The 9,782-nt window shown below is 35.5% G+C and overlaps 1 long non-coding RNA gene across 1 annotated transcript; it reads right to left on the reverse strand.

Moving 5' to 3' along the window:
* Positions 1 to 5,441: 5,441 nt before the first annotated feature.
* Positions 5,442 to 7,028, reverse strand: LOC128042380 (uncharacterized). The gene is made up of 2 exons (XR_008197703.1): positions 6,028 to 7,028; positions 5,442 to 5,910 (listed from the first exon to the last, which is right to left on the reverse strand). It is a non-coding gene; the product is annotated as an uncharacterized LOC128042380 (long non-coding RNA).
* Positions 7,029 to 9,782: the final 2,754 nt, after the last annotated feature.

A 9,782-nucleotide genomic window follows, 5' to 3' on the forward strand; every position in this document is an offset into this window, starting at 1 on the left:
TTCTAGGGCAAAGGTACCCGAACCAGCAGATTCCTCGATCTTCACCCATTATAGGCTCATATAGATCAAGTTCGGTTCAGGGGAACACATTTTCCCTATGACTATACGGAAATGATAATCTCACGAAGGCATAGGTACCGATGTATTCCGAAAGCAATCCACTATCCTATACGAAGGTGAAAACCTCAAGAAGGAATAGTTTCTCACTCCCGCTTAAAAGGGTAAAATCATTCAACTCATGTAATGTATAATGCAAAGATCAATTAAGCAAGAAAATAATGAATGCAAAAGGATCTCATGAAATTTTTAAAAAATATATATTTTCTCGACCATAAGACAAAAATTAATCAACTTTGTGGCTCGACTCTCTTATTTTTTAAAAATTCCCCAACGGAGTCGCTAAGCTATCGAAACCAACTTTTATTTTGAGAAACAAAAATTAGTTGTCGATGAAAATTGGAGTCACCACCAATCTTTTATTAAGGTGTGATTGGATCACCTAAAAGTGACCTTAGTCTACGACTTTTAGAAAAACAAGTTCGGGAGTCAGTTACGTACGAGGAAGAATTAGCACCCTCGTAACGCCCAAAAATTGGTACCAAATTGATTAATTAGTGTCCTGATGTCGAGAGTTGAAAAATACGATCCTTAGTTAAATTAAGTTGTTCATTAAGACTCTCTCATTTTGGAGAAGAAAATGTCACACCCAATGCGTTAGGGCACGATATTTTATTTCTTCAAAAATGAGTTTGTCCAAGAAACTCATGTAATAAAATTTAAAAGAATATTCAATTGTTTAAGATTTAAGAAGAAATCGCGGCCCAATACATTAGGACAATTTCCCAAAATCCTAAACATTGAATATTTCTTTTATTAATTTTTAGAAAGAAAAAAAATCTTTATCTCGAGAAATCAACACGTCACATCCAATGCATTAGGACACAACATATTGAATTCCCGACGACAAGCTTTTTATTTTGTTGTTTTAAAAACATTCTCGATAATTAATTCAACGAAGAAAATTGGAACTCAATATGTTAGGGCTCAATCTTTTCGAAGAGTCTAAATTCGAGTATTGCCTTTATTTTCGAAGTTTTCTATTTTATAAATTCGAGTAAAAAACAATATAATGTTTCATTGGATGTATGTATAAATGCCGCTTTAACAAATAACAATAATAAATACAACAATGATATAGAAATAATATAAACATAAATAAGGAAAAAATAAACAATGACATGTAAAGTATCAAATAAATGAGCAAAAAAAAGAAAAAAGAAGACATTCTTTTAAAATGTAAATGAAAGCATAAATCAATAAACAAGTGAAGGATAAACAAAAATATAAAGAATAAAAGGTACATAATATATATTGAAATTATAAAGAATAAAAGACATACACATGGGTTTACATATAAAATTTTGGATTATAGACTTTATAACAAAATATATATAATGCATTTATGAAAATAAAGAAAATATATAAATATACATATATGTATTATAACATATGTGTTAAAAGTATAAGTTTGTATTTAAGCAAATAAAAAACATAGACATGTGCGTATATATTTATATATATATAAAATATTCATTAGAAACAATATACAAATAAATAAAAAAAATTATACACAAATCAACAAAATAAGTACAAGTCACAGAAAATAAGAACGCAAGAGAGAGAGAAATTTGAGTAAATACTCTTAAGAATTATTATTACTCCCCAACTTTCATCTTTTACAATGAAGGGAGAGGAATCTATTTATAGTTGAGCCTCTCCAAACCCAACGGTACAGATTAATTACATCAACGACTAAGATTAAAAGGTATCTACAAATTAAATCTCTAAGATTACAAAATCATATCTTCTAAGATTGCATATCATATCTATGATTACATATCATATCTAAGATTGCATATCCTTGAAGATTATGTTTCCATATGCATCAAGCTTGTAGATAGACCTTCAACCTTTTCAAGTAATGGGCCATCCTGATCGGGCCAAATAATATAATTTTGGACTTTGTTTTATTATTTTAGGTTTATTATTTTTTTATGAGCCCGGGCTAAATTGGCCTATTACATTATGAATGTATTGAGTAATTAGAAATTGAAATGAATATATGTTTAAATGTGATAATGTGCAAATATGAGAATTGGATATTGATTGTATTTGAAAAGTGAAAGGAGACCCTATTAACTGTATCGGGTTGAGCCGGATATTGATGGCATGTCATCGAATAGGAAAAGTTCAGGGATTTCTTCAACTACGAGTCGATGAGGCACTGGGTACTAGACCTGTCCATGGCCGCCTGGCCCGACGGCCCGCCCGAAATATGGAAGGGTTCGGGTAAAAATATAGGCCCGAAATATGGGCTTGGGCAAAAAAAGAGGCCCGTTTAAAAAATGGGCTGGGCCTCGGGCAGAATTTTTTTGGCCCGGGCCCGGCCCGGCCCGGCCCGAAAATATATTAAATATATATATTAAGTTTTTTATGTTTTAAGTTTTTTATGTTTAAAAAATATATATATTTATTTTTATGTTTAAGTTTTTAGTTTTTAGTTTTAGTTTTCAATTTCATTTCCCCTGACAGTTTAAGTTTTCAATTTTATTTTTATGTTTTCAATTTCATTTCCCCGACATTTACTCTTCTTTTCTAAAATATATATATATTTATTTTTATGTTTAAGTTTTTAGTTTAAGTTTTCAATTTTATTTTTATGTTTTCAATTTTATTTTTAGTTTTCAATTTCATTTCCCCGACAGACTGTAGAAAGGAAGTCAAGGCATGATAGCAATTGAAAGTGATAGCATTGGTATTTGGTAAATCCTGCACATAGCAATTGACAGGATAGCAATTGAAAGTGATAACATTGGTGTAATATTGGTTGGATATTGGTTGGTTTTAAGATAAAAAAAAATGTAAACTTATTTGTTTACAAAAATATTTGATAATACAAAAATATTTGATAATACAAAAATATAAACTAATCAAATGTTAGATTTTGTTACAATAATTAATGTAATTAGCAATTAATACAATTAATAATTTGATAATTTTACTAATCAAATGTTAGATTTTATTACAACAATTAATACAATTAACAATTAATAATTTGATAATTTTACTAACAATTAATTTTAATAACAATTAGTTTTAATTTTATCAAAAAAATTAATTTTAATTAAAAACGGGCCGGGCCGGGCCGGGCTTGGGCCCCATATTTTTTCTTCGGGCCGGGCCTAGGAAGCGGGCTGAAATTTTTTTCTGGGCCCGGCCCGGCCCATGGACAGGTCTACTGGGTACCAATTTGCTTCGGTTTAAGCGATGAGACACTGAGTGTCAATTTATATAATGCTGGGTGAAATTATTACTTCAGATTTATCCGATGAGGGACTGAGTGTCAAACTGGTATGTTGGTTGGATCTGTGTATCCGTCTGAGTCCGAGTCGTGTTAATAGGGGTAAATAAATAATAAAGTTCTATATTTGATATTGAAATGGCATGGTATATGAAATGGAAATGAGATAATAAATTGAAACATGAAATGTGAAAAATGTTGTGAACAAATGAAATATATGAGTTATGTACTCATGAATTGAATATGGAATGAGTTGTGCCATTGTATAGATGCAATGTTGATTGATATATGGAAAGCTATTTATATAGAAAGTGTTGTGAATTGAGATATTTGTTAAAGCCAAATGAAGTATGAAATCATGTGAAAAATTGAGTACAACATGAAATGATGTATTAATATGCATGAAATTGAAATGATGATATCTTATAATGGTATGCTTAGTTAATAGTGTGATTGAATAATTCAATTTGTGCATTCATGTATTATTATGTCTTTAAATGTTCAGATTATAGAAATATCACTGAGTTTTACTCAGCGTACGGTTTTGTTTCCCGTGCGCAGGTTATGTACTTCTATTTTGATCGCGGACTCAGCATCCAACAATAATCTCGACATCAAATGTGGTGATGTTTACCTTTTGTGATGGCATGTACCTAAAGTGTCTTAGTTGATAGTTATTTTGTGGATGGATTGTAAATAAAGTTATAAGTATAATGTTGGTTTGAGTATATAAATATATGTTTTTGTTTGAAGCCATAGTTTGGCATATAGTTTTGAACCAATGCTTGTTAGGTGTATGGGAACTTAATCTTGATATTTAGGTAGTTATAAACTACGCTAAATTGAGTGATTTGGGCATGTTTTAAACTTTGATCTGAATGATGCATTATTGATATGTTTTGATGATATAATTGTGGTACCAATGAGGGCACATTGGTTAGACATCTAAGATGGTTGTTTTGGCATGTTTGGAGTATGTTTGATCATATTTTGGATTGGTTAAATAATTGGTTTTTGAGTTGCTTATTGTCCAAGCAAGTAGGAAATGATAAATTTGTTGATTAAGGTACATTTTAGGTCTACACGGCTAGACACACGGGCGTATAACTTGGCCGTATGAGACACACGACTGGGCGACACGGCCATGTGTCACCTGTGGAGTGCATAGGGAGTAAGTCAGCTAGCACACGGTCTGACACACGGGTGTGTGAGGCCATTTTGAGAGTTACACGGCTTGGCACACGGGAGTGTGGCTTGGCCGTGTGACCCAAGTTAGAGAGTTACATTGACACGGACACGGGCTGGGACACGGCTGTGTGTCCCTATTTCGAATGTTACACGACCTGAGACACGAGCGTGTGTCTCAGCCATGTGACCCCTGCAGTTCAATTTTTCTAATTTTTTTTCAATGTTTTAAATGTTCCCGATTTAGCCTCGAAACACTTATAAAGTGATTTTAAGGCCTCGAAGGCCCGAATAAGGGACGATATGCGTGTATAATATTGGTTTATACTATATCCATTGAAATGCTTTTAAATGAATGATTGAGGTTACATTTATTTGATAATGCTTCGTAACTCTATTCTAGTGACGGATATGGATTAAGGGTGTTACACAAACGTAGAAAGATTTAAACGTCAGGCATTAGAAAGACGGTTGAATATGTTGCAGTGCTCATTAGACCAACATGCAAGCCATAAGAATATTGCATCATTGATAGTTGATATTTTCAAGTACAACTGCCATTGTTGCCAATTCTGTTGCTTTGACAGGAGTTGCGTAAACTTGTTCGAAGAGTGCAAACGAGTCAAGAACAAAGCCAAAATGTCAGAGAAGAAGGTAAGGCAAAAATAGAAGTAACAATAAGGAGTGCCAGAAAGTCCCTCACCCGTTTTCTTCGTACCCTTGCCAAGCAATTAACTATAGAAGAGAGTTTTGATTAATATAATCTGTAATATCATTATTTTGTACCATAATTAAGTTCATTTTCTTATGCATGTTATATTACATACGATTAAAGTCTTAAAAATTGCAAAATCGTAAAGGCCATTAGGCATGTTCTGCTGACAAACCAATACGGTGAAAAGAACACTTTCTTATGCATTATTGATGTTAGTCATTTTTTTCCTTTAGGCGTCTACCTCTTGTAATGTTGAAACGAACACGTTCTTAATTTGTTGTAGAGCCTTCTATTTCTAAACCACTATTCTTGTATTTATTCACAAAATTTTACATGTAAATATTAAGTGAGAGGAAATAAAATTAAAATCTCAACCAAACACAGCAACTCATCTCAAAATTCGTAAGAGCAGGCATAATAGCAACTTTTCTAGTTTGGTCCACAATCACTTACGTTTGTTTTCGAAAGCTCAATAACCACAAATATCTATATATATCACCATTGAAGAATCTCACCATTTCTGAACAACAAGATGAGTGTTGATATTTGCCATCCCCTCAACTTCCTCTTCTTCATGGCGCCAATTACATTTGTTGCCGCTATTTGTGCTCTTCTTCTATCACATCCCTTTATATCAAGTAGTTTCATTCTGGAAACATTGAATGATGTTTCATCAATTTTTTTTAGCTAACTATCTTTGGGTTCACTAAATTTTTTTACTGGTTTTCTTTACACTGTGAACAGGAGTGCAAGGAACAAACTTTACCATAGTAAACAAATGCAATTACATGGTACGGCCTGGAATTCTCTAAAACGTAGGCGTTTCCACAATTTCCAACACAGGTTTCACTTTCCGAAGAGGTGAATCCAAAACCATTTACCCCCCGACATCATGGGGAGGTCGTTTTCGGGGAAGGACCTATTGTTCCCAAGATTCCGCCGGTAAATTCTCATGTTGACGAGCGATTGTGGTTCCGGGAAGCAAAAATGTTCAAGGAACGGCGCGACTCCGAGGACACGCGGGTCAGGAAATCCTGAAATAGTCTTGCAAGAAACGCTGAAGCAATTACACTGCGTCTCGTTGTTTTCATTCCAGTCGGTGAAGACTGACCAGCCTGAAGGTTAGTCCAGGACAGATTTTAATGAGAGAAGAGAAAGGCCATCAGGAGAAAAGGAAACGACTAGTTTCAAATGTCGAAAGAGGAAGATGAAGGAGAGTCTAAAGAGAGCCAGCTTCTTTATGTATTGGGAAAATTTGGGGGGTTTTGACTGAGGAAGAAAGATGAAGAAATGTAGAACCAGACCTAGAAAAATAATAAAAGAAATGAAAGAAAGGGAAGGGAAGGGAAGGGAAGGAAAAAGGCAAAAGAAAAATGAGGCATGAGAGATGCCACGTGGCGAAATGTGATTAGCCGATGCTATTACTTTAGTAAAAAAATTAACACCGTTGGTTTAGGTATTAATACAGTGAAAGAAAAAAATTTTAGATAACAATTTAAGAAAAAAAATTAAAAGTATCAATTTAAGAAAAGTAGATAAGTTAATATCAATTTTATATATAAACTGGTTGATTAGTTTGAATAAAAAAACATTCATTAGTTCTAGATATTTTTTTAGAGATGGAGGTTGTCGTTTGATTTAACAATGGGTAAGGGCTTTGGTTTTGGTGTAAGGGATCATGGGAGAAGGTTGAGAAGGTAGATGGTTTTGTATAAAATAGATGGAAAGGAGGGTACATACGAATGAGAGATGTCAACTAGAAGAAGTAAAAAAGAGTATTGAGATTTTTTTCGGGTAGAAAATGGAAGTAAAAGGAAAATTGTATAATTGCATAAAATATCCTTAACATTTAGGGGTTTTTGGTTTTGTACTCTTGACATTTATTGTTTTATTTAGGGTAATTTACACAAAAAGCCCTTTTTTTAAATTACTGAAATGGGCCCGATATTTAATTATTTATCGAAATGGGCCATTTTCCGGTAAATTGCGTCCACGTTAGCGCGCTGACGTGGCCGCGACTTCATGCCACATAGCGTGTTTCGAGGGATGCGATTTTGTCGTTTTTCTCACGTTAGGTTTTTTTGGCTTTTAAGGTTTAGGGTTCAGGCTTTTTAGGGTTTTTAGGTCCTGGAAGAAATAATTTCGAGTTGACGTTTCTGATCAAATAGTATAAAATCGCTTCTAGTAGGATGCTATTTGAGAAGAATTTGTGAAATCGCGTCCTCGTGGACACGCTTTTGCTACAGTAGGTCATAGAAGAAATAATTTCGAGTTGACGTTTCTGACCAAATAGTATAAAATCGCTTCTAGCAGGATGCTATTTGAGAAGAATTTGTGAAAGCGCGCCCTCATGGACGCGCTTTTGCTACAATAGCATGTTTGGGTTGAGGCTATAAATTAGGTAGAAAATGTTCTCAGAATGCATAAGTCACAGCAGAAACAATCTAAAGAGGCTAAGAAGGTTAGAGTTTCAAATATGAGTGAACGTATTAGTGCTGTTATTTACTATGATGGTAAGGTTTGCCACACCGAGAATGGTGTTGTTTTTTTGTCGGAGAATATGGTGCGACTGGTTTTTAACCAGAACATAGATTTGACAGAACTTCGTAAAAAAATTAGGCGTAAAACTTTCGGAACGACGCCAATGAAAGTTCTGTCTATTACTTACCGATTCTGTTCTTTTGTTGATCCGGTGACATATGACTCGTTAGACATAAAATGTGCTCGTAGCTTGGAGGCAATGGTGCAGACTCATCTTGCTAGTGGAGCACCTTATATTGAGTTATATGTACAATTTACATTGCCAAGTGATGTACTTACGACCGGTGTTCGAGATGTATACAGGACCCCTGGCCGACATTCGGTTAGCGGGTTACAAAATACGGAACAACCCATGTTTGGTAGCGGTGTTGAATGCACATCCCCCGTAAGACACTCTGTCGGTGGATGGGACATGTACGTCGGTGGCTCGATGTTTGATGCTAGAAATACATACTGGGGAACAACATCAAGTTCTAGTGGTTGGCAATCTACATCCAATTGGGGACGTTATGAAATACCCAGAAGAAAGGATAATGTACTCCCTACGACGTCAACCGGTGAGGGGACCTCGTACGCTGCCAATAATTGTGGGTTAGAAGATGACTCTGATGTGGGTCCACCTCGAGAGCCCGGGCCCGATGGTGCAGAAGTTGGCATATTTTCTAAACCAGAGCCTATTCCAACTGAACCTGAAGATGCTAAAAGGAGTTCAAATGAAGAAGAAAATCCACGATTCAGAGCATACTCACCTCCAGCCCATATGCATAATGTCGATCTGTCTGCAGATGATGCGTTAGAGTTTCTAGATCTACCACACTGGTTGCGTGATCGTACAAGTTCGGGGGGTAGATTCTGGTGAATTTGAAGTTGGTAATCAGTTTACCAACAAGTATAGTTTTATTGGTGCTTTGAAACAAAATAGCATCAAAAACGGCGTTAACTACCACGTCGTTAAATCCAAATCTGATAAGTTTGAGGCGAAGTGTACGGTCTAAGACGGCATATGTTCATAGAAAATCTACGCCTCGTTAAGGAAAAAGACAGGGTTATGGGAGATTAAAAAGTACAAAGGTCCACATACATGTGCTGTAGATACAGCATTGACGGTTTCTGAATAATACTTTTATTATGCAATGTTGCATTATTTAATGTACTTGGTTTATAGGTGTTTCACAAGAACATCCCAAGATGGATTCAGCTATGTTAGCTAGCTTGATACTGCCCATGGTTAAAGCAGATCCCAGGACTTCAGTGCCGGTGTTAATTGCCAATATTCATAGCCAAATGGGGTACACGCCATCTTACTGCAAGGCTTGGATAGCTAAGCAAAAGGCGTTGGAGAAGATGCATAGTGGGTAGGACGCCTCATATAATGAAATATAGCAGTGGTGTCAGGTGCTAGAGAGATACGTCTCAAGTGCCATCACAGACCTTGAAACGGAACATGCGTACTACAATGGCCGATTGCTACGTAGATGCCAAGTGTTCAGACGTCTGTTTTGGACCTTTAAGCAATGCTGGGACGCATTTCTATACGGCAAGTCGTTGTACAAATTGACGGTACATTTATGTTCGGTAGGTATACTCATCGGCTATTGCTTGTAGTGGCACAGGATGACGGTGGGAGAATTTTTCCAATTGCATTTGCAATAACACCGGGGGAGTCGTCTGATGACTGAGATTTCTTTCTCTCTAGGTTAAGGAGGCATGTGTGCCCCCAACCTGATAACTGTGTTATTTCAGATCGGGCCGCCAGTATACTAGCTGCATTTGATCGACAGGGAAGCTTATGGCAGCGCACACACCATAGATATTGCCTAAGATACGTTGCTTCGAACTACTACAGGCAATATCCATCTAAGAGCGAACGACGACAAGTGACCAACATGGGTATTTAGTCTATATCTGTGTTATTTCGTTTGTCAATTTGAATTAGTTTTATTGGTAGAAGTGGTATAAATTATTCGCTATGATCTTATA

This window comes from Gossypium raimondii, chromosome 7 (genome assembly GCF_025698545.1).
Source record: "Gossypium raimondii isolate GPD5lz chromosome 7, ASM2569854v1, whole genome shotgun sequence".
NCBI classification, from domain to species: domain Eukaryota; kingdom Viridiplantae; phylum Streptophyta; class Magnoliopsida; order Malvales; family Malvaceae; genus Gossypium; species Gossypium raimondii.